The sequence below is a fragment of the Somniosus microcephalus genome, chromosome 2, assembly GCF_052327205.1.
Source record: "Somniosus microcephalus isolate GS21.2 chromosome 2, FLI_Smic_1.0, whole genome shotgun sequence".
NCBI lineage: Eukaryota > Metazoa > Chordata > Chondrichthyes > Squaliformes > Somniosidae > Somniosus > Somniosus microcephalus.
This window is the reverse complement of record NC_140988.1, coordinates 338,185,579-338,209,686: the sequence shown is the minus strand read 5'-3', so window position 1 is coordinate 338,209,686 and position 24,108 is coordinate 338,185,579. Positions and strand designations below refer to the sequence as shown.

The following is a 24,108-nucleotide window of genomic DNA, read 5'->3' as shown; positions in this document are numbered from 1 at the left end:
ATGAGGATTGGAAGATTGTGGCCAGCACCTCCACAATTTCTACCCTTACTTTCCTCAGCAACTAGGATACATCCCATCTGGACTCGGTGAATGTGCAACACTATCCTACTTTATCTTACTTAACTTCAACACAAAAATTGGCCATGTGGTTTATAATGAGGAAGAAAGCTGTAGACTGCAGGAAGATAGCAATGGACTGATCAGGTGGGCAGAACAATTCAGAGAAGTGTGAGGTAATGCATTTGGGGAGGGCTAACTAGGGAAGGGAATACACAATAAATGGTAGGACACTGAGAAGTGCAGAGGAACAGAGGGACCTTGGAGTGCATGTCCACAGATCCCTGAAGGTAGCAGAACAGGTGGATAAGGTGGTTAAGAAGGCATACGGGATACTTGCCTTTGTTAACCTAGGCATAGAATATCTTCTTCTTCTCTTCCCTTCTTAGGCAGTCCCACGGAACCGAGGATGACTTGCTTCCACACTAAAAATGAGTTCTCAGGTGACTGATGAGTCCAATGCGGGACCTACAGTCTCTGTCACAGGTGGGGCAGATGGTGGTTGAAGGGGTGGGTGGGTGGGGTGCTTGGGTTGACGTGCGCTCCTTGTGCTGCTTGCGCTTGGCTTCCACTTGCTCCCGGCGAAGAGACTCGAGGTGTTTGGCGCCTTCCTGGATGCTTCTCCTCCACTTTGTGCGGTCTTGGGCCAGGGATTCCCAGTTGTCGGTGGGGATGTTGCACTTTTTCAAGGAGGCTTTGAGGGTGTCCTTGAAGCGTTTCCTCTGCCCACCTGGGGCTCTCTTGTCGTGTCGGAGCTCCGAGTAGAGCGCTTGTTTTGGGAGTCTCGTATCGGGCATGCAGACAATGTGACCCATCCATCGGAGCTGATCGAGCGTGGTCAAAGCTTCAGTGCTGGGGATGTTGGCCTGAGCGAGAACACTGACGTTGGTGCGCCTATCCTGCCATTCGATTTGCAGGATCTTGCGGAGGCAGCATTGGTGGTACCTCTCCAGTGCTTTGAATGCCTGCTGTACATGGTCCATGTCTCTGAGGCATACAGCAGAGCGGGTATCACTGCTGCTCTGTAGACCATGAGCTTAGTGCCAGGTTTGAGGTCCTGGTCTTCAAACACTCTCTTCCTCAGGCGACCAAAGACTGCACTGGCACACTGAAGGCGGTGCAGGACTTCGTCGTCGACGTCTGCCCTTGTTGACAGTAGGCTCCCGAGGTATGGAAATGGTCCACGTTGTCCAAGGCCTTGTCATGGATTTTGATAATCGGGGGGCAGTACTGTGTGGTGGGGGCAGGTTGGTAGAGGACCTTTGTATTACGGATGTTTAGGGTAAGGCCCATGCTTCGGTGAAGGTGTTGACGATGGATTGGAGTTTGACCTCCAAGTGTGCGCAGACACAAGCGTCTTCTGCATACTGTAATTTGACGACAGAGGATGGAACGGCCTGGACTGGAGGCGATGGAGGTTGAACAGTTTCCCGTTTGTTCTGTAAATTAGCTCCACTCCAGTGGGGAGCTTACTGAGGGTGAGATGGAGCATTGCAGCAAGGAAGATTGAGAAGAGCGTTGGTGCGATGACACAGCCTTGCTTGACCCCGGTCCATACGTGAATTGGGCCTGTGGTGGAACCATTGGTCAGGATCATGGCTTGCATGTCGTCATGAAGCAGGTGGAGGATGGTGACAAACTTTTGAGGGCAGCCGAATTTGAGGAGGACACTCCATAATCCCTCACGGTTGACAGTGTCGAAGGTCTTTGTGAGATCAAAGAAGGCCATGTACAGCGGTTGGTGCTGTTCCCTGCATTTCTCTTGTAGTTGACACGCGGTGAAGATCATGTCCATTGTGCCCCTTAGTGGGCGGAATCCGCATTGCGACTCTGGGAGGAGCTCTTCGGCCACTGGGAGAAGGCGATTGAGGAGGATTCTTGCGATGACTTTCCCTGTGGCAGACAGCAGGGAAACTCCTCTGTAATTACCACAATCGGACTTGTCACCTTTCTTGAAGATGGTCACAATTACGGCGTCTCTGAGATCCCCTGGCATGCTCTCCTCCTTCCAGATAAGAGAAATGAGTTCATGAATTCGTGCCAGTAGTGCTTCTCCGCCATGCTTTAGTTCCTCGGCAGGGATTCCATCGGCTCCTGAGGCCTTGTTGTTCTTCAGTTGTCGGATGGCCTTTTCAACCTCATGCCGGGCTGGGGTTGAGCTGAGATGGTGGCGGGTAGCATGCTGTGCGATGGAGTTGTGGACATTCGCGTTGAAGACAGAGTCTCGGTTAAGGAGATCGTCAAAGTGCTCCTTCCAGTGGACACTGACTGCCTCTCTGTTCTTGATGAGTACCTCTCCATTCTTGGCTCGCAGTGGGGAAGGGCCTTGGGTGCTTGGGCCGTAGATGGTCTTGACTGCGATAAAGAATCCACACACGTCATGGTTGTCGGCTAGCTGCTGGATCTCCTGTGCTTTCTCCACCCACCATCTGTTCTTTAGGTCGCGGCTTTTTTGTTGGACCTCGGCCTTCAGGCGTCTGTAGAGCTGCTTTCTTGCTCTCGAGTTCTGTTGCTGTTTCTAGATCAGGAATGCCTTGCACTTGTGACTTATTAGCTCCTGGATCTCCTGGTTGTTCTCGTCGAACCAGTCTTGGTGTTTCCTGGTTGAGTGACCGAGCGTCTCTTCACAGGTGCTGATTATGGAGGCCTTGAGTGCAGACCAGATGCTGTGGACACTCTGGGTTGGATTTTCATTGGGCTGTGGAGTCAGGATTGGAGGCCTATGGGGGTTTAAAATCCCGAAATTGGGGGTTCCGACCCCATGCCAGTTTCAAAGGAGGCGGATACCTGACCCGCACTGGGACCCGCCTCCCTGAGGCAGGAAAGGGATTAGTGCCAATTAACTGCCTGTTAACAGGTAGTTAACAGGCAGTTTTTAGCCTAATCCCTATTTTTATTGTTGAAATGTGGGCTTCCCGATGGCTCCAAACCATGACAAGTTAGCGAGGCTGTCGGGCTGAAGGGCTTGGAGGGGTCGAGATGTCCGGTGTTCAGGTGAGTGATTGGTGCATGAGTGCAGAGGTAAGTATGTTTGGTCTGGGTAAAGTGTTTAAAGAAGTTCTACTAACCTTTCCTTACCTTTACAGCCTTCCTTCCTTCAGGTCTCGGGAGTCCCTCATCTCACCGGCACAGAAAGCAGAATGGCCACCAGCTGTCAAAATCTGCAGCATTCAGCTTTCTGTTCTGGAGAGATCTCTAAATCATCCTGAGAGGAAGGAATTAACTTAGAGTACAGATTGTCAGTGTTTGACAGCTTCAAAGAGCTGTCAAACGCTGATATTTCATCTGTCAAAAGGTCTTGACAGATGAAATGTCAATCTGTGACATCACCTGTTGCCGGGTGGCCCTTAATTGGCCTGCTGAGCCCGCTGGGCAGGCTCAACAAGGTCAATCAAGTCAAAATCACGTGGGTTGGCTAGAACTCGATGGAGGCGGGACCCCGAAAGTTGTAGTCCCGCCTCCTACCCGACTCCTCAATGAAAATCCAGCCCTTTGTGTCTCTGCATCACTGGGAGTCGTCAGGTTGTTTGTGAGGCGCAGGCTGAATAGGGCTTTCTTAGCGGGGTCTTTGAGTGCTTCAGCGTTGATTTTCCTGCAGCATTGTTTCTGTTGTTGCCGCTGTTTTGGGGCTACATTGATGGAGATGACAGAGCGGATTAGACGGTGGTCTGTCCAGCAGTCGTCAGCTCCTGTCATGGCGCGGGTGATGCGGACGTCCTTACGGTCCTTCGCTTGGACGATGACGTAGTTCAGCAGATGCCAGGGCTTGGAGTGAGGGTACTGCCATGAAGTCTTGTACCTGTTGATGTGCCTCAATAATTCCGAGACTCGATGTTAGCGAAACAAAACAAGGCTTTTATTAACTTAGAAAGTAACACGGAAGAGACCAGGAAGCTCCAGAGCGATTTGGACAGACTGGGCGATTGGGCGGATAAATGGCAGATGCACTATAATGTGGACAAGTGCGAAGTTATCCACCTTGGGTGCAGGAACGGGAGGGCAAATTATTATTTAAATGGCAATAGATTGGGAGAGGGGGAAGTACAGAGAGACCTGGGTGTTCTTGTACACCAGTCACTGAAGGCGAGCATGCAGGTGCAACAGGCGGTCAAGAAGGCAAACGGTATGCTGGCCTTCATAGCAAAAGGGTTAGAATACAGGAACAGGGATACCTTGCTGCAGCTGTACAGGGCACTGGTGAGACCACACCTCGAGTACTGTGTACAGTTTTGGTCGCCTCATCTGAGGAAGGATGTTCTTGCCATGGAGGGGGTGCAGCGGCGATTCACCAGGCTGATACCAGGAATGGCGGGAATGACCTATGAGGAGAGACTATGTAGTTTAGGGATGTACACACTGGAGTTTAGAAGATTGAGAGGGGACCTCATAGAAGTGTATAAAATTCTGACAGGTCTAGACAGACTGGATGCAGAAGGAATGTTTCCCTTGGCGGGTGAGAACAGAACTAGAGGACATAATTTAAGGATAAGGGCTAAACCATTTAGGACAGAGATGAGGGGGAATTTCTTCACTCAGAGAGTGGTGAACCTGTGGAACTCATTGCCACAGAGGGCAGTGTACGCCAGCTCATTAAATATATTTAAGAGGGAATTAGATATATTTCTACGGGCAAAAGGGGTTAAGGGTTACGGAGAGAAGGCGGGGACGGGATACTGAATTAAAGGATCAGCCATGATCTCATCGAATGGCGGAGCAGGCACGAAGGGCCGAATGGCCTACTCCTGCTCCTATCTTCTATGTATCTATGTATCTATGTAAGAGAGAGAGGTATCTTCCTTCTGGAGACTGAGGCCAGACTGAGCTAGCTTACAAAAGGGGCCAGGTATGGGCGGAGCCCTACACACACAGCACATTCCAGCACATTCCAATAAACAATACAATGAGGACTGGGGGAAGGGAAATGACACTGAAACCGACCACAGTCACAGGCAGTGATGAATGGAATATTTCATCACATTCACCCCTTCTATAGATTTAGTCTGTTCGGGGGTTTGATAGTCCTCTGCGACCGACGTGGCTGTTGTGGTGCCGCGGGTGTTGGCTGGGTGTCCCCGGTAGTCTCCTGGGTCTCTGCCGGGGGTGCTGCCAGGGTTGTTGAAGGGGTAGTTGGTGGGGGTGCCGTTGGTCGATGTTCTTCCGGGGGTGATGAAAGAGTAGTGGGTGGGTAAGAGTTGCTGTGATCGTTGTTGCTGCTATTGCCGTGGTTGTTGTCGATGCCGGCTGGGGCGACGTCTTTTATGGACACGGTGTCCTCCCTTCCGTCGGCGTGCCGGACATATGCGTATTGGGGGTTGGCGTGGAGTAGGTGTACTGGCTCCACGAGAGGGTCCGTCTTGTGGCCCCTCACATGCCTTCGCACGAGTACCGGACCTGGGGTGGAGAGCCATGACGGCATGGATACGCCTGAGGTGGATTTCCGGGGAAAGACAAACATTCGTTCATGAGGCGTGGCATTAGTGGCCGTACACAATAGCGACCGTATCGAATGGAGCACATCCGAGAGGACTTCCTGCCAGCGGGGGATAGGGAGGCCCTTGGTCCTTAGAGCTAGAGTGACTGCTTTCCATACTGTCCCGTTCTCTCGCTCCACTTGGCCGTTACCCCGGGGGTTGTAGCTGGTGGTACGGCTCGTGGCGATCCCCTTGGACAGCATGTACTGGCGTAGCTCTTCACTCATGAAGGACGCCCCCCTATCCGTATGGATGTAGCTCGGCATACCGAACAGGCAGAACAGGCTGTTGAGGCATTTAATGACCGTGGCGCTGGTCATGTCTGGGCAGGGGAAGGCGAATGGGAACCGGGAGTATTCATCCACAATGTTCAGGAAGTAAACATTGCGGTCGACGGACGGGAGGGGGCCCTTGAAATCTAAGCTGAGCCGCTCAAAGGGCCGTGTAGCTTTGATTAAGTGGGCTCTATCTGGGCGGTAGAACCGAGGCTTGCACTCAGCGCAAGTGCGGCAGTTCCTGGTCAGAGACCGAACTTCCTCAATCGAGTAGGGTAAGTTACGGGACTTTATGAAGTGGAACAGCCGCGTGACCCCTGGGTGGCAGAGGTCGTTGTGGAGGGTCTGTAGCCGATCCCCGGTGGCGCTGGCACACATCCCTCGTGAGAGGGCGTCAGGGGATTCGTTAAGGGCCCCTGGCCGGTAAATGATGTCGTACTCGAAGGTGGAGAGCTCGATCCGCCACCTAAGAATCTTATCATTTTTAATCTTCCCCCTCTGTTTATTATTGAACATAAACGCTACCGACCGCTGGTCGGTAAGTAGGGTGAAGCGTTTGCCGGCTAGGTAGTGGTGCCAGTGGCGCACTGCCTCCACGATGGCTTGGGCCTCCTTTTCCACGGAGGAGTGTCTGATCTCGGGCCCTTGGAGGGTCCGCGAGAAGAAAGCTACGGGCCGCCCCGCCTGGTTGAGGGTGGCCGCCAAGGCGAAGTCAGACGCATCACTTTCCACTTGAAATGGAGTGTTCTCGTCCACTGCCTGTAGCGTGGCCCGCTCAATATCCTGCTTAATGCTTTTGAAGGCGGCGTGGGCCTCAGCAGAGAGCGGAAAAGAGGATGCTTTCAAGAGGGGGCGGGCTTTGTCGGAGTAGTTGGGGACCCATTGGGAATAATAAGAAAATAACCCCAGGCACCTTTTCAGGGCTTTGGGAGTGTTGGGCAGGGGCAGCTCCCGTAGGGGGCGCAATCGGTCGGGGTCTGGTCCGATTTCCCCATTCTCCACCACGCTGCCTAGTATGCAGAGGCGCGTGGTGTTGAAAACGCACTTGTCCTCGTTGTAGGTGAGGTTGAGTTTTTGTGCAGTTTCCAGGAACCTCTCGAGGTTCGAGTCGTGATCCTGCTGATTGTGGCCGCAGATGGTGACGTTGTCGAGGTAGGGGAAGGTTGCCTGCAAGTGGTGGTCATCGACCATGCGGTCCATCTCCCTCTGAAAAACCGAGACCCCATTCGTCACCCCAAAGGGGACTCTGAGGAATTGGTAGAGGCGTCCGTTTGCCTCGAAGGCGGTGTACGGGCGGTCCTCTGGTCTGATAGGGAGCTGGTGGTACGCTGACTTGAGGTCGATGGTGGAGAACACCCGGTATTGGGCGATTTGGTTCACCATTTCTGATATGCGGGGTAGCGGGTAGGCATCTAGTTGGGTGTACCTGTTGACCGTTTGACTATAGTCGATCACCATCCGTTTCTTCTCGCTACCCCTTACCACTACCACTTGGGCGCGCCACGGGCTGTTGCTGCGTTCAATAATGCGCTCTTTCAGGAGCCTGTCTACCTCGGTCGCGATAAACCGCCTGTCCTCCCAGCTGTACCTCCTGCTTTTGGTCGCTATTGGCCGGCAGTTAGGGGTAAGGTTCGCGAATAGCGAAGGCGGCTTTACCTTCAGGGTAGCCAGAACGCACACTGTGAGGGGCGGCTGGGACCCACCGTACTTGAGCGTGATGCTTTGGTGGTTGCACTGGAAATCCAGGCCCAAGATCACGCTCGCACATAGGTTCTTCATGATTAATACTTTAAAATTATCATATACAGTTCCGTTAACGCCCAATTGTACCGTGCAGTAACCCAGAATGGTCGATGTCTGGATTTTATCAGCCATAGAGATGGTACCCTGAGCAGGGACCACCTTTAGGGAGAGTTGCTGTGCCAGTTCAGGGTGGATAAAACTCTCCGTGCTTCCACTGTCAATTAAGCATTTAACCCGGCACCCGTTTACCTCGATGTCCACCATTGATTTGGATAGCGGATGCGGCCTGGTCTGGTCCACTGTGACCGATGCCACTGTAGGGCCCTGATCGATACAAGATGGCGTCCACGCTGTCTGCTCATAAGATGGCAGACCCCACGAGGCCGGGCAAGATGGCGTCCAAGATGGCCGCTCCCACGGCGCACACGCGGCGGTGGCGGGTTTTCCGGCGGTTGGTTTTCCGGCGGGGTTCCCTCTGCACACCTTCCCGAAGTGCCCCTTCTTACCGCACTTAAAGCAGGTGGTGCCTTTCACCGGGCACAGGTTTCTGGTGTGTTTTGGCTGCCCGCAGAAGTAGCAGTTGGGTCCCTGACGCATCGCGGCTGTCGTAGGGCTTCTGGGGGGAGAGCGGGGCCCCGCCGGTGTCGGGCTGCCGGGCGGGGAAGATGCCTTCCAAGATGGCGGCGCCCTCGGTGCACACGTGGCGGCGTGGACGGCGCGGGCTGAAGAGTAGGCGTCCGAGTTTCTCTGGGCCACATCCAGGGATCGCGCGGTGTCCGCAGCCTGTTTCAGGTCCAACCCCGTTTTTTCCAGCAGCCTTTGCCGGATGTAAGTGGAGCTGAGGCCTGTGATAAAGGCATCGCGAACAAGCTCGTCAGTGTACACTGCGGCTTTTACATCTCGGCACTTGCAGTCTTTGCCAAGCATTTTCAGGGTGCTTAGGAACTCCTCCACCGATTCCCCAGGTCGCTGTGCGCGAGTAGTGAGCAGATGCCTAGCATACACCTAATTCGTAGGCTGCTGGTAATGCGCCTTTAAGATGTCGCAGGCGGCCAGGTACGTATCGGCGTCTTGGATGAGGGGGTAAACCCGGTGGCTTACCCAATTCCGCAGAATTCCGAGTCTCATCCTCGCAGCGTCCGTAGCGTCTTTGACGGCTGCGGAATTGTCCAGGAAGAATTCCATACACTCAAACCAGTGTCCGAAGCGTGCTGATGCGTCCGGAGCATGTTGATCCAAATCCAAACGTTCGGGTTTCAGGAGTTGATCCATAGTGTTGAAAAATAAGTTAATAAAATTGATGTGCCTCAATAATTCCGAGACTCGATGTTAGCGAAACAAAACAAGGCTTTTATTAACTTAGAAAGTAACACGTAAGAGAGAGAGGTATCTTCCTTCTGGAGACTGAGGCCAGACTGAGCTAGCTTACAAAAGGGGCCAGGTATGGGCGGAGCCCTACACACACAGCACATTCCAGCACATTCCAATAAACAATACAATGAGGACTGGGGGAAGGGAAATGACACTGAAACCGACCACAGTCACAGGCAGTGATGAATGGAATATTTCATCACACCTGTATCTTTGATGGAACAAGGTGCTGGTTATGACAAGGCCATGTTCTAAGCATTTCGACAGGAGGGTACTGTTGGAATTGGCTTTCTCTACCCCCTCTCTGCCGATCACACCTCCCCAGAGGTCTGTGTCCTTTCCAACTCTGGCATTAAAGTCGCCAAGGAGGATCAGCTTGTCGCCCGTTGGGACTTGGGATAGGGATTGTTCGAGGCTGGAGCAGAATTCCTCTTTGGTCTCGTCTATGGCTTCCAATGTTGGGGCGTACGCACTGATGACCATAGCGCACTGGTTCCAGGCTAGGGTGAGCCGAAGAGTCATGAGGCGCTCGTTTATAATGCTAGGAGAGTCTCTGAGACACCCAACTAGTTCATTTTTTATGGCGAAGCCTACCCCATGGAGGCGGCGTTCTTCTTCAGGTTTGCCTTTCCAGAAGAAGGTGTAACCACCGCCTTGCTCCTTGAGCTGGCCTTCCCCTGCCCGCTGGGTCTCACTTAGGGCGGCGATGTCAATGTCGAAACGTCTGAGCTCCCGGGCAACGATAGCAGTATGGCATTCCGGTCTGTCACTGTTGGGGTTTTCCATGAGGGTCCTGATGTTCCAGGTCCCGAACTTCATTTTAAAGGGTGGAAGATGCCTGTGCGTGAATTCTTTTAACGTGGGGTGGCCGTTGCACACCAGCTGCCACACGGGCTTGACAGAGCAAGGTCTTGGTCCAATGGCAAGGGGATCCAAGATGATTGGAGACCAGGCTCTGCTACAACGGCCTAGCACACACACACACACAGACACACATAATGCTACTGTCCTCCTCCCTCCTTCCCGCAGGTCCTCTCTGCCTGGGTTTTGTAGGATGCATTGTGGTCCTCCCGACCTCGCTGTTGGCCCATGCTGCACCTTCCCTGGGCCCCGACCTCGCTGCTCGTCTCATCCTCACTCCTGGGTCCCGACCTCGGACATGAATGATGATGTCTCTCACAGGATCAAATTAGCACCGATATTCTCGCGATCCCTGGCCCCGAGCTTCACTTGCGCTCCACTATTCACTAGATCACTCGTCCAGTGGAGAAGCGTAGTCTTGACGGCAGAGAGGTCTGGGAATTTGGAAGCTAAGTTTAAGTGAAGAGCCAGTGCTCACTGATGAGAACAAAGAACAGGCATGGAGTATAAGAGTCTTATATGGAATACAAGAGCAGGGAGGTTATGCGTGAACTGTATAAAACACTAGTTATGCCACAGCTAGAGTACTGCGTGCAGTTCTGATCACCACATTACAGGAAGGATGTGATTGCACTAGACGGGGTGCACTGGAGATTTACGAGGATGTTGCCAGGACTGGAGATTTTTAGCTATGAGGAAAGATTGGATAGGCTGAGGTTGTTTTCTTTGGAACAGAGGAGGCTGAGGGGAGACTTGATTGAGGTGTATAAAATTATGAGGGGCCTAGATAGAGTGGATAGGAAGGACCTATTTCCCTTAGCAGAGAGGCCAATAACCAGAGGGCATAGATTTAAAGTAATTGGTAGAAGGATTAGAGGGGATTTGAGGAAAAACTTTTTCATCCAGAGGGTGGTTGGAATCTGGAACTCACTGCCTGAAAGGGTGGTAGAGGCAGGAACCCTCATTGACATAAGAAAACTACTAGGCACTTGGTCTAAGCATTAAACAAAGCTTTAATCAACTGTTTTACAACATGGAGGTCTAGTTGTGTCCTTCACTAGTTCCTGTTAAGAATGTCCTGCGCAAGCTGGGCCTGTGCCGGAGTATTTATACTCTCACTGGACAGCGCCACCCGCAGGCCGCTCAGTATTATTTCATAAGTCTTTTTTTCACGAATGACTGATTCATGTCACTCATAACATTCAAGAAGCATTTAGATGATCATTTGAAACGCCATAGCATACAAGGCTACGGACCAAGTCCTGGAAAATGGGATTAGAATAGACAGGGCTTGATGGCCGGCATGGACACAATGGGCCGAAGGGCCTCTTTCTGTGCTGTATAACTCTATGGGGGAAAAATTCAGTTGGTAGCGCCACCCGTTAGCGCCTTAAGAGGGCGTTAAGTGGGGCGCAAACCAACTAGCGCCCGGGCACGGCAATATCTGCGCCTCTCGCGAAATTGACCGGACATTTTGTGGCGGCGCTAAACACTACCGCCACGATCTCCTGCGCCAGCAGATCATGACGTCAGTCGAGTGTGCAATGCCTCGGTAGCACCCCGGACTGGAAATTGAGTGGCGCCCCCTGCCTTAACGCCTGCCGCTAGCAACGACGGGTTGAGGGGAGCGTTTTGCAGTCGGGAAGGGACTGGGGGAGCGCTATTTAAAGGCAACCGCTTCTTGCCTTTTTTTGTTGGTGACATTTTTGCACCACGCATTCTGAGAGAGAGAGAGAGAGAGACTTCTGGAGAGACTCAATGCTGTGTGAAGGAGTTTTGCATGCTGAGCAGCACTTTGCAGGTTCATTTTGATTTGCCCTTCCTTGTATCGATTTAGAAGAGACTGTGGGGGCTGCACTCTGAGCTCTTTCCCTGGGTCTCTCCATTGTTCTTTCCAACAGATTTGATGTACAGGTCTCTCCAGGCCAAGACTCAAGGCTGCAATGAACAGGATGTAGATGGAGACCAAGGTAAACCCTCCCCTTTAAGATAAAAACAGAAAATGCTGGAGAAACTCAGCAGGTCAAGCAGCATCTGTGAAGAGAGAAACAGAGTTAACGTTTCAGGTCGATGACCATTCATCAGAACTCCCCTTTAAGAACTGGCCAGCGCCAGTGTGTCTGTGTTCCATTGCTGACTGACATCACATGAGCTTCGCCACCGCTGTGAGTTAGCGCCTCGCTCCTTGGCCTTTGCGCCTTAAGACAGATGTGAAGCGCCTGATTTAGCGCTCCAATCACCTCCAGGGGCGATAAAAGCCAAGTTTGCAGTCGGAGGCGATAATTAGCGCCAGGCGCTAATCTTTGCGCCCGGCTGATAATTGCGCCGCAAATGGGGCGATACCGAATTTCTCCCCCTATGACTCTATGAGAACTTTTTTCACCCAGAGGGTGGGGGGGGTCTGGAACTCACTGCCCGAGAAGGTGGTAGAGGCAGAAATCCTCATCACATTTAAACAGTACTTGGATATGCACTTGAAGTGCCGTAACCTACAAGGCTACGGACCAAGAGCTGGAAAGTGGGATTGGGCTGGAAAGCTCTTTGTCGGCCGGCATGGACACGATGGGTCGAATGGCCTCCTTCTGTGCTGTAAATTTCTATGATTCTATGAATAACATTTCTGCATCCTGACCTTAAGTAGAGAAAGGATTGTAATACAAAGACATTAAGTAGTCATTCACTAATATCGGCAATTGACTTTCTAACCTCGTGCGTGTAAAGATTTTTAAAACAGAAAATACTTAAAATGCACAGCCTGCTGATCAACATCTAAAAGGGAAGAAGACAGGCTACTGTTTGGGTGTGACATTTCATCAGAACTCAGTTTGTATTGGTAATATTGAGTCACTGTTATCCTTCCTGAAGCTACTTAAAAATAAAAATTGTGTATGTGAAATAGTTAAAAGCAGTATATCCTCGACCTATTAAATACCCCTCCACACTCCCCTTCATTTGGTCGGGTCTCCCATGGGGACCAGGATAGAGACAGATGGGATCACGAGCTAGTTTTGAATGTATTGTTATTTGGTTTTATTGTTGGTGTGTGTTGCAACAGTTCTTGGTTTTCAAACTAACACAGGGTTAAATTCACCGCAAAAGGAACAAGACCCTGCAAAATTGGATAGCGGTTTATACACTGCTTAATTTTTTACCTCTATAATATCTATAGCTTTCATGAAAATTATTTTTGGCCGTCCTGCGCTGGGTCCCGTCTCCTTGGAGGCGGGAAGGGATTACATCCACTTCCCACAAAGAGTTGGAATAAACGGGTCGTTTTCCGAGTGGCAGGCAGTGACTAGTGGGGTACCGCAAGGATCGGTCCTAGGACCCCAGCTGTTCACAATATATATTAATGATCTGGACGAGGCAATTGGATGTAATATCTCCAAATTTGCAGACGACACAAAGCTGGGTGGGAGGGTATGCTGTGAGGAGGATGTCGTGAAACTCCACGATTTGGACAGGTTGGGTGATTGGGCAGAAACATGGCAAATGCACTATAATGTGGATAAATGTGAGGTTATCCACTTTGGTGGCAAAAACAGGAAGGCAGATTATTATTTGAATGGCAATAGATTGGGAGAAGGGGAAGTGCAAAGAGACCTGGGTGTTCTTGTACACCAGTCGCTGAAGGTAAGCATGCAGGTGCAGCAGGCGGTTAAGAAGGCAAATGGTATGTTGGCCTTTGTAGCAAGAGGGTTCGAGTACAAGAACAAGGATATCTTGCTGCAGTTGTACAGGGCCTTGGTGAGACCACACCTTGAGTATTGTGCGCAGTTTTGGTCGCCTTACCTGAGGAAGGACGTTCTTGCCATGGAAGGAGTGCAGCGAAGATTCACCAGGCTGATACCTGGGATGGCAGGAATGACGTATGAGGAGAGATTGTGTCGATTGGGCTTATACTCACTGGAGTTTAGAAGATTGAGAGGGGATCTCATCGAAACCTATAAAATTCTGTCAGGCCTGGACAGACTAGATGCAGGAAGGATGTTTCTGATGGCCAGGGAGTCCAGAACCAGGGGTCATAGTCTAAGGATAAGGGGTAAGCCATCTAAGACTGAAATGAGGAGGAATTTCTTCACCCAGAGAGTGGTGAACCTGTGGAATTCTCTGCCACAGAGGGCGGTGGAGGCCAGTTCATTAAGTATATTCAAGAAAGAGTTGGATATATTTCTTAAGGCTAAAGGGATCAAGGGATATGGGGAGAAGGCAGGGACAGGGTACTGAATTTGAATGATCAGCCATGATCTCATTGAATAGCGGAGCAGGCTCGAAGGGCCGAATGGCCTACTCCTATCTTCTATGTTTCTATGTAACTGCCTGTTAACAGGTAGTTAACAGGCAGAAAATAGGATTATCCCCATTTTGAGCCCTGAAGTGCTGGTTTCCCGAAGGCTCCGAAACCCGCCAGGGTCACCGAGGCGAGTAGTGGGTCTGTGGGGGTCGGAGGGGTCCTAAAGTGTGCAGTGGAGGTGAGTGATGGGTGCAAGTGTGGAGAGGTGAGTATCTGAGGTAAGTGCAAAGTGTTAGAAAAAGTGTACTTACCTTTGTTTCTTCCTGCAGGCGTCAATCGGTGGGTATGCGGAGAGTCTCGCACCTCCGCGGCAGAGATGATAGATGGCTGTTGCATTCTCCAATGCAGCAACCATCTCTATTCTGCAAAAGAAAGAGTTTTGATGAGGTCTTGAGTACAAGAACTCATCAAACTACAGAGAATGCCAGTGTTTGACAGCTTCACAGAGCTGTCAAACGATGACAATTCATCTGTCAAAATTCTTTGCTGAAATGGCGATGCCATTTTCCTGAGAGAATTTTTTGAAAAGTGTACATGTTTAGATCTCGGGGAGGGACAGATGTAGGTTGGAGAAAAGATTATTTTGGGGAAAAAAACAACCTTTAGATTATAGAAGAAAAATCTTGCATTTATAGAGCGCCTTTCACAACCGCAAGAGGTTTACTGCCAATTAGGTACTTTTGAAGCATAGTCACTGCTGTCATATAGGGAACACGTCAGCCAATTTGTGTACAGCAAACAGCATTGCGATAATGATCAGATAATCTGTTTTAATGATGCTGGCTGAAGGAAAAATATTGGGCAGGACACCGGGATATCTCCCTTGTTCTTATGGCCATGGGATCTTTTATGTCTATCTAAGAGGACAGACGGGGCTTCATCCAAAATGTGACACCTCCCTCAGTACTGCACTGAAGTGTCAGCTTAATATTTTATATTCAAGTCTCGCTGGAGTGGGACTTGAACCCACAACCTTAATGATTTGAAGGGTGAGATGTGCTACCACTGAGCTATGAGTTTTGATTGCCACACAGTGAGGATGTGGGTAGGGTGAAAGACAACATATTTTCAAGAAGAATAATAAAATTGTGACCAGTTGCATGATGATATGAAGGGTATTTGCATATTGTTAACTGATCGCGAGATGGTCCCCTAATGGGAGTAAGCACATTGTAGTAATTACACTTCTCTTGTATTACTTTTGTTATCCTTTGATGAGAATATTCTAGAGGGTCTGGAAATAAAAGAAGCAGTTAGTTAATACTACCAATTTGAGTGTTTATTCAGATATAACACACAGGAGACTGAGGCAAATTCACTTCTCAAATAGCACATATTAAGCTACCTGACAACAGCAAAATAAAACTTTAAGGCTCTTTAAAGATTTCTTGAGAGGTTGAAGCACAAAGGCTCTAAATTCACACAAAAATATGAAGTTAGGAGGTGCTGAGAATTTTAGAGCTTTCATAACCCACAAGTGCCTATAAAGCAAAGCAAAAGTGGAGGCCCTACATATTTACAAGTCTGATGCCAATTTAGATGCAGCTTTACCAGACAAAAGAGAGAACTTGCATTTATATAGCATCTCTTATGACCTCAGGACCTCCCAAAGTGCTTCACAGCCAAGGAAGTAGTATTGACGTGTCGGTCTCCCAACCGGCCTCCCATCCTCCATCCTCTATAAACTTTAGCTCATCCAAAACTCTGCTGCCCATATGCTCTCCCGCCCTATGTCCTGCTCACCCATGTGCCTGTTGGCTTACATTGGCTCCTGGTCTTCTAATGCCTCAACCTTGTGTTTAAATTCCTCCATGGCCTCACCCCTCACTACCTCTGTAACCTCCTCCAGCCCTATAACCCTCCAAGAGCTTTGTGTTCCTCCAACTCTGCTATTTTGTGCGTCCTCATTTTCTTTGCCCCACCATTGGCGGCCATGTCTTCAGCCATCTAGGCCCTAAGCACTGGAATTCCAGCCCTAACCCTCCGCCTCTCCACCTCCCTCTCCTCTTTTTATGACTACCTTAAAACGCATTTGTTTGACCAAGTTTTTAGTCACTCCTCCTAATATCTCCTTTAGCTTGGTGTCGGTTTCTGTTTGATTATGCTCTTGTGAAGTTCTTTGGAACAGTTTTTCTACATTAAAGGTGCTATATATATATATATATATATATACAAGTTGTTGCTGTGGTAGCATCCACCTTAGAGGGCAGAGGGAACCGCAGTTTAATACCTTAACAAAAAAACAGCACCTTTGACAATGCAGCCCTCGCTCAGTACCGCACTGAAGTGTCATCTTGGATTATGTGCCCAAGTCTCTGAAGTGACTACTGCAATGCTCTCCTGGCAAACCTCCCACCTTAACCCCTCCGTAAACTTGAGCTCAACCAAAACTCTGCTGCCCGTATCCTAGCTCCCACCAAGTCCTATCCACCCCTTACCCTTGTGCTCTCTGACCTACATTGGCTCCCGATCTGGCAATGTCTTGATTTTAAAATACTCATCCTTATTTTCAAATTTCTCCATGGCCTTGTCCCTCCCTATCTCTTTAACCTCCACCAGCCCTACAACCCTCCAAGATCTCTGCGTTCCTCCAATTTTGGCCTCTTGCGCATTCCAGATTTTCTTCTTTGCATCATTGGCGGCCGTGCTTTCAGTGGCCTGGGCCCTAATCTCTGGAATTCCCTCCCTAAACCTCTCCACCTTGCTAACTCTCTCGCCTCCTTTAAGACGCTCCTTAAAACCTACCTCTTTGACCAAACCTTTGGTCACCTGTCCTAATCTCTCCTTATGTGGCTCGGTGGCAAATTGTACTTGACTTCATTCCTGTGAAGTGCCTTGGACCATTCTACTGCATTAAAGGCACTAACTAAATGCAAGTTGTTGTTGTTGTTGCTGTGGCTTGAAACCACAACCTTCTAACTTAAAGGCAAGAGTTCTACCACTGAGCCAAGGCAGGTCCATCAGCATCTGAAAAGAGAAGGGACGGGTTAATTCATTGGCAGTGAAGCACTTTGTGCCATGATGAGGATGTGGCAGGCACTATATAAATGCAAACTCTTTCTCTCTTCAAAGTAATTCACTGTGCCAATCTTTCTGAGACATTTTGAAGTAAGGTACAATATCAATGTAGATATTATGATTATTTACAGGAATCCAAGTGCCCAGTTGAGGCTACTGGATGGCCTCAGTGATGTGGGTGCGACTGATTCTCATTGGTGAAATGGTTATAATCTCATGGGTGTTCAGGTTCAATTGCTGATCTGTGCTGATTTACCTCATCTCAGCTAGAGCAACAACTGCATGTTACCATTGACCTCAGCACCTGGGGTCATGGGGTGGAATATCAGCCAGTTTTTCTCTCCTGATCAATGTCCAGTGTCCACTGCTGAAAGAGCCGAGCGCACGAACGTCGATTGAGGAGAGAATCGGCCAAGGCTGTGGTGCCTCTTACAGCTGAACAGCCTGCCAACACCGAGTGCTGAGGGCCAGACAAGGAACAGTCACTTGGGTGTGGCAGTAGAGTAGGGAGACCATACTTACCCCATTTTCTAGGGACATTCCCCGGATGAGGGATTGTGTCCCCCGGGCAAACAGTGTCTCCAGAAGAGTCCCAGGTTCAGGAAACTCGTCCCCCGCATGTGTGCGGGTTCAAATAAGGAGCCACGTGACCCCGAGCTGCCCAGCGGTCGGTCAATAAAGTGGGCGGGGCTGTGCGGCGGGGCAGGTTCCGATTGGTCACCCTACAATATAGATGTAAGAAGTCACACAACACCAGGTTATAGTCCAACAGCTTTATTTGAAATCACAAGCTTTCGGAGCGCTGCTCCTTCATCAGGTGAAGTGGAGAAATGCATAAAGACACAGCTTATATAGTCAGAGAATAATGTCAGATGTTTACAGGTAATGTTTCCAACTGCCATTTATCCCACCTCGGCAGAGAGATAATCACAGCAATCAAAGGTGTGAAGGTGTAGAGAGAAGCTGTGTCACCGTAGCCAGGCAAGGAGTCAGCACATCCTGGGAGAAGGAAGGGGGAAAACTGGCAGAAAAAGGAAGAAAAATAAAACCATTTTAGATGAGTTGGAACCTGCAGCAGCCGATATCTGACTGTACAACAACAACTTGTATTTATATAGCGCCTTTAACGTAGTAAAACGTCCCAGGGCGCTTCACAGGAGTGCCATCAAAAAAAATGTGACACCGAGCCATATAAGGAGATGTTAGGGCAAATGACCATAAGCTTTGTAGAAGAGATAGGTTTTAAGGAGCGTCTTAAAGGAGGAAAGAGAAGTGGAGAGGCCCAGCGATTTAGGGAGGGAATTCCAGAGCTTAGGACCTAGGCAGCTGATGGCACAACCGGCAATGGTGGAGCGATTAAAATCGGGAATGTTCAAAAGGTGAAAGTAAATAAATTGGGGGAAAAACAACGATTTTAAGGGGAAGAACGGAACTAGGGAAAACAAACTGGAAAAATTTACTGACAAACATAGAAATAGAACAGCAGCGGGAAACATTTAAAATGGGGATCAGTAGCGTCCAGGAGAAATACATCCCACTAAAAAGCAAAAACAAACTAGCCAGTAATGACATACCAAGGATGAATGAAGAAATAAGGGCCAAATTGAAACTAAAGATAAAGGCATACACTAAGTACATAGACAGCAAAGGAGGATGACAAAAGGGAACACAAAAAGGTTAGGAAAGAAGTAAAAAAAACAATTAGAAAGGCAAAGAGAATCTACAAAATTAAATTATCAAGGAATATGAGAAGAAATAATAGTGTTCTACAGACGCAGAAATAACAAAAGAAAAATCAGAATAGGGATAGGGCCACACACATGATAAACTCACAGGTGAAGAGAATCTTTCATTATTATTTGTAAATAAGACTAATTTTTCATTTTAGAAGCCTTGAGCTCAGTGCCATGAAAGCGCCATTAGCTGCTTTCATTACCATAAACACTGCCAGCTCATTCTGGTATATCTGTGACAAGTCAATGTGCTAATGACAACGATTCCCTCCTTGTCAAGTACAAAGACAGGGGAAAATGCAATGATACCGTCTTCCAATTTAAAATGAATCAAAGAAAAAGAACTGGTGTGCGTTGAAGGCCAGGACGGGATAGGCAACAGGTTCTCTGCACATTCCACCAGAGGGTAAATGGAATGCAAAAAGACAGCTTCTCCCTCATCCCAGCCCCGTTGCATAACGTGCGAACTGCAGCTTGCTCCGAGTACAGAATCCCTGCCCACGCTGGTGTGATCTCACACACTGCAGCAGCAGCTCTCACAGTAGGTGACTGATTGGAGGAAAGTTTGCTGTGCGGAGAGGGGAGAACCGAGCAGTGATGTCACGCTGAGAAGCTGTTCTGTCAGAGAGAGCTGGGTGAGAGGAGGGAGGGAGAGAGAGAAGCTTTAATTGCCAGAGTCGGGTTACTATCACTTGACTGCTGAATTCTGCGGAGGATTAGCACGTTTGAATCAACTTCAGACCACACAGTGCTGGAAGTGAGGTAGGATTCCGTGAAACCCAATCCCTAACTTTTTTTTAAATCATCTGTTTTCTGAAATCTTTTTTTTGTTCAAACACTTAAGGAGCAGTAGAAGCTTGGGGCATTTTGCCTGCTGGTAACATTGGATGAGAACAGTATATTTGAGAACGGTTTATTTTGACATGTTAAAAAAAAGGAAGTGATATTTTGATGGGAGAGTGGCAGAGGCAGCCTTCAGTACCATCAGTGTATAGCAATGGGGTGCTTTTCTTCTGTTTTTAAAATGGTAAATTCCTCTTTTAAAATCTCTCACTCTACTGAGAGTATGGGTAAGGTTGCTTACAGATCTGCAATTTATTTGTGTATGCTTGAGAGAATGAGTGTGTGTGAGGGTGAGTGTGTATTTGTGTGTGAGTGAACCTGTATGTGTCAGTGCCTGCATGCGTGTGTGTGGGAGTGAGTGAGAGAGAAAGTGTGTAAACCGCATTTTTCAGCAAGTTACTGAACAAACTTCTACCCCTCAGAATACAGTTTCCTTTGCAGCTTGATGCCCGTTTATAATCATTTTTTTACGAGTATTTATTACACTTGCGTTGTATAATATCTCACCATGGTGTAGGATCATGTTGACAAAATAAAACGCAAAATGAAAGCATGTCATCATTCAACTAAACCCTGGGCTGTCATGGTATAGCGGTGTTGCCATAGCAACGGAGGAGTTAAAGTGATGTGCTATTGTATTATTGACCTGCAAAGGGCTTAACCTGAGGATTGTGAAGTCAATATATAATCAGAAAGGTAAATGAAACTAGAGCTTTTTAAAAAAAAAAAAAAAAAATCTTTTCAGTTCACTTAAAAAAAAAATAAGAGACACAAATTCACCATTGCATTGAACTCTGGCAACAGTACAGCCTATGGGCAGGATCGAAAATGTAAAGCTCTGATATATTTTGGTAACTAGGCCAGCCGTGTGATCCTCGCCAAAGAAATAAAATCGGTTAAAACAGAGACACGCTAATTATGAGAAGTGAATTTGACCTCTTGGAAGTGGTAATGTTGGATTAGAATTTTTAAAATATTAAACAATTGAGTGAATTCGACACCGGAGAAACTATAAAGAATGCACTCATTCGATTGTTTCCCCGAATCCTCAACCTGAGATAATTATGTGTGACTCAGATTCTGCTCTAAAGCTGATCCATTTTATGAGGCAGAGAGAGATGCGGGTTTAATAGAGTGGAACGCGGGTCTGAGCTCACTGGTCCTTAACACCTGATCAAAGTTCACTTCTCTTCTCTGAAATCTGCTTCTGCCATTACATAGAACCACATCGAATTTACAGCACCAAATCAGGCCATTCGGCCCAACACATCTTTTTATTATTCGTTCATGGGATGTGGGTGTCGCTGGCAAGGCCAGCATTTATTGCCCATCCCTAGTTGCCCTGGAGAAGGTGGTGGTGAGCCGCCGCCTTGAACCGCGGCCGTCCGTGTGGTGAAGGTACTCCCACAGTGCTATTATGGAGGGAGGTCCAGGATTTTGACCCAGCGACGATGAAGGATCAGTGATATACTTCCAAGTCAGGATGGTGTGTGACTTGGAGAGAAACTTGGAGGTGGTGGTGTTCCATTCGCCTGCTGCCCTTGTCCTTCTAAGTGGAAGAGGTCGTGGGTTTGGGAGGTGCTGCTGAAGAAGCCTTGGCGAGTTGCTACTGTGCATCTTGTAGATGGTACATACTGCAGCCACAGTACGCTGGTGGTGGAGGGAGTGAATGTTTAAGGTGGTGGATGGCGTGCCAGTGTTTCTGCTCCGCACGAGCCTCCTCCCACCCTTACTTCATCTCACTCCATCAGCATATCCTTCCAATCCTTTCTCCCTCATTTGCTTATCTAGCATCCCCTTAAATGCATCTATTCTATTCGCCTCAGCTACTCCCCACATTCTCACCACTCTCTGGGTAAAGAAGTTTCTCCTGTCAGTCAAATAAGAGGTGAGACTGTTGGGAGCAGCTCAAGAACTTTAGTTAACATGGCACAGACCATCCAGTGAGCTACCTCAAAAGGATAGTAAACAGAAGATTAAATCTGTCGGCTCTGATAAGTCCCCTACCCAGAACAGTTTAAATCAATATAGTCAGCCAACGTGTTAGCAGTTTTTTTGCTTTTGAAATACAAACCACTTTTGGGAAAGTTATTTGTGACAGTTTCTGACTTAAACCGTGCCTGAGGTGAAACAATACTTACATTCTTTTTTTTTAAAGTGCAGGTTGTTCTGCCAAAACATCACAGGCCTGGAAATGAGTGCTTGCAGACGACACTTAACGCATTCGTATAACAGTCCTCTGTTGTGGCAGAGGAGTTAATCTATTTAAAATAAATGGGTGGAAACCTGGGCTAAAATAGTTGAGTGTGCTAAGCATTCGTCTGCCGATATGGCCAGCAGTCAATTCCAAGCCTCTGTGATAATAGTCGCACCATCAATGCCGAGACGTGTTTGATTAGCTGTACTTTTTTTCCCTGTTGTGCGTTAAACTTTGATTCTGTTGCCTGGCAGGGTATGATTGGATTTTGATGGAAGGGGAGAAGTGAATCTCATTCCACGCTCCCCGCGGGGAGAGGCTGGCCACGTGGTCACATTATACACAACATCAGCTAATGGAAACACACACAACCTACATGCGCTAACCTACATGCCTGCCGCAGCTAATTGTACACCTCCTCCCCTGGCCAAGTGAACGAGTGGCCGAGCTGCTGCTGTGTGCGCGCACTCGCACGTCAGTCTGTGTGTCTGCGCCATTGTGTGCATGCCTGGGCGAGCCTGTGCTGCATGTGTGATGCTGTTCTTAGTGTTGTCAGAGGTCCTGACTTTGGCCGGTCACCGTGTGGAAAATGGGGGGGCCTTGACGCTGCCGAACTCTCTGTCGTCACAAGGTGCCACCTCAGGAGGCGGGTCCAAAGTCATGCCAACAGCTGGTGACATCAAACAGTAGCTGATCCCAGTTCGATCTGATTGTAAATCTCAGTGTGGGATGTCCTGAGGATTTAGTGAGGTGCTATAATAAATGCAAGTCCTTTTCCTCCTTTCTGGAATAACAACAGAAAATGCTGGAAAAACTCAGCAGGCCAGGCAACATCCATGGAGAGAGAAACAGAGTTAACGTTTCAGGTCGAAGACCTTTCGTAAGAACTGGAAAAAAACAGGAAAGGGGATAGATTTTAAAACAAGTAGGGGCTGGGAAAAGGGGAAGGGGGTGAAAGAACAAAAGGGAAGGTCAGCGACAGGATAGAAAGCAGGAGCGATTAAGAGACATTGAGAGACATTAATGTCTCTCCTTTCTAGCTTGGGTTTGTGCTGTATCAGTGCCGCGGATCTGCCACAGCTGGTGACAACCGCCAAGTGAACTTGCCACATTCGCTGAGGTCAGCGAGTGGGGGACGACCTGTTTATTTTTCTCTCTCACCCACATCTTGCCACCTTTATTGAATCTGGCAAGTTTACTTTGGATTTGCCACTGACTGTGCCAAACTTGCACATTCAACAACAACTTGCATTTATATAGCACTTTTGAAGAAGTAAAACATCACAAGATGCTACACGAGACAAAGATTTGACACCGAGCCACATAAGGAGATATTAGGACAGGTGAGGGTCATTGAGGTAAGTTTGAAGGAGCAGGTTCTACAGTCAAGGCAGGCCCACTCCTACTTAAACTGTTTCTCTACAACATAAATGCAGTTTAATTCTGTATAGGATGCCTATTTAATACCAGTGATGCGCATGTGACTAGATTTTTTAAAAATTCATTTATGGGATGTGGGGGTCGCTGGCAAGGCCAACATTTGTTGCCCATCCCTAATTGTCCTTGAGAAGGTGGTGGTGAGCCGCCTTCTTGAACCGCTACAGTCCGTGAGGTGAAGGTACTCCCACAGTGCTGTTAGGGAGCGAAATCCAGGATTTTGACCCAGCGACGATGAAGGAACGGTGATATATTTCCAGATCAGGATGGGAACTTGGAGGTAGTGGAGTTCCCATGAGCCTGCTGTCCTTGTCCTTCTAGGTGGTAGAGGTTGCGGGTTTGGGAGATGCTGTCGAAGAAATTTACACGACTGGAAAGCAGGTTGCCTTGTGAGTAACAAGACTGGCAACTTAAAGCATTGAAAACCTATTTTTCCAATATTCATCAAGAGTATAACTGTCATTACACAACTAAGATTGGGGGTAAGAGTTTCTAATGTCACTGAGTACCAGCATCATAGATGCCTCAGTGCAGATTTCTTCTGGTGTGTCTAGTGAAATCATGAGCTGAAACAAACTTGCTCATGATCTTCCCAAAAATATCGAACAGCAGAAATCTTCATATACACATCACTGTCCATAGCAACTGGAGGAACTCTTACTCCATGAATTTAATTTTAGGAGTCAGTGAGCAAAAGTGTATTAGGGCTGAAATTCTGATAGACCTGCTCCACCGGCAGAAATGTGGCGGAGAGGAGGCCAACTCTGCTAACTCTGAGGGACGTTAAACCTGTCCCAAATTGTGGGGA

General features: G+C 48.5%; 1 protein-coding gene across 3 annotated transcripts in view; it reads left to right on the top strand.

The window, feature by feature from the left end:
- The window catches only part of fgfr3 (fibroblast growth factor receptor 3), a 346,406-nt gene that overhangs the window by 140,829 nt on the left and 181,469 nt on the right, over nt 1–24,108 (top strand). The window contains exon 1 of one of the 3 annotated variants that reach the window (XM_085975423.1): nt 19,476–19,585. The exons of the other annotated variants lie outside the window; for them this stretch is intronic. The gene's annotated coding sequence lies outside the window, so the exon portion shown is untranslated. Of the gene's footprint in view, nt 1–19,475; nt 19,586–24,108 lie in introns of those variants that run through there. 3 annotated transcript variants of the gene reach the window in all.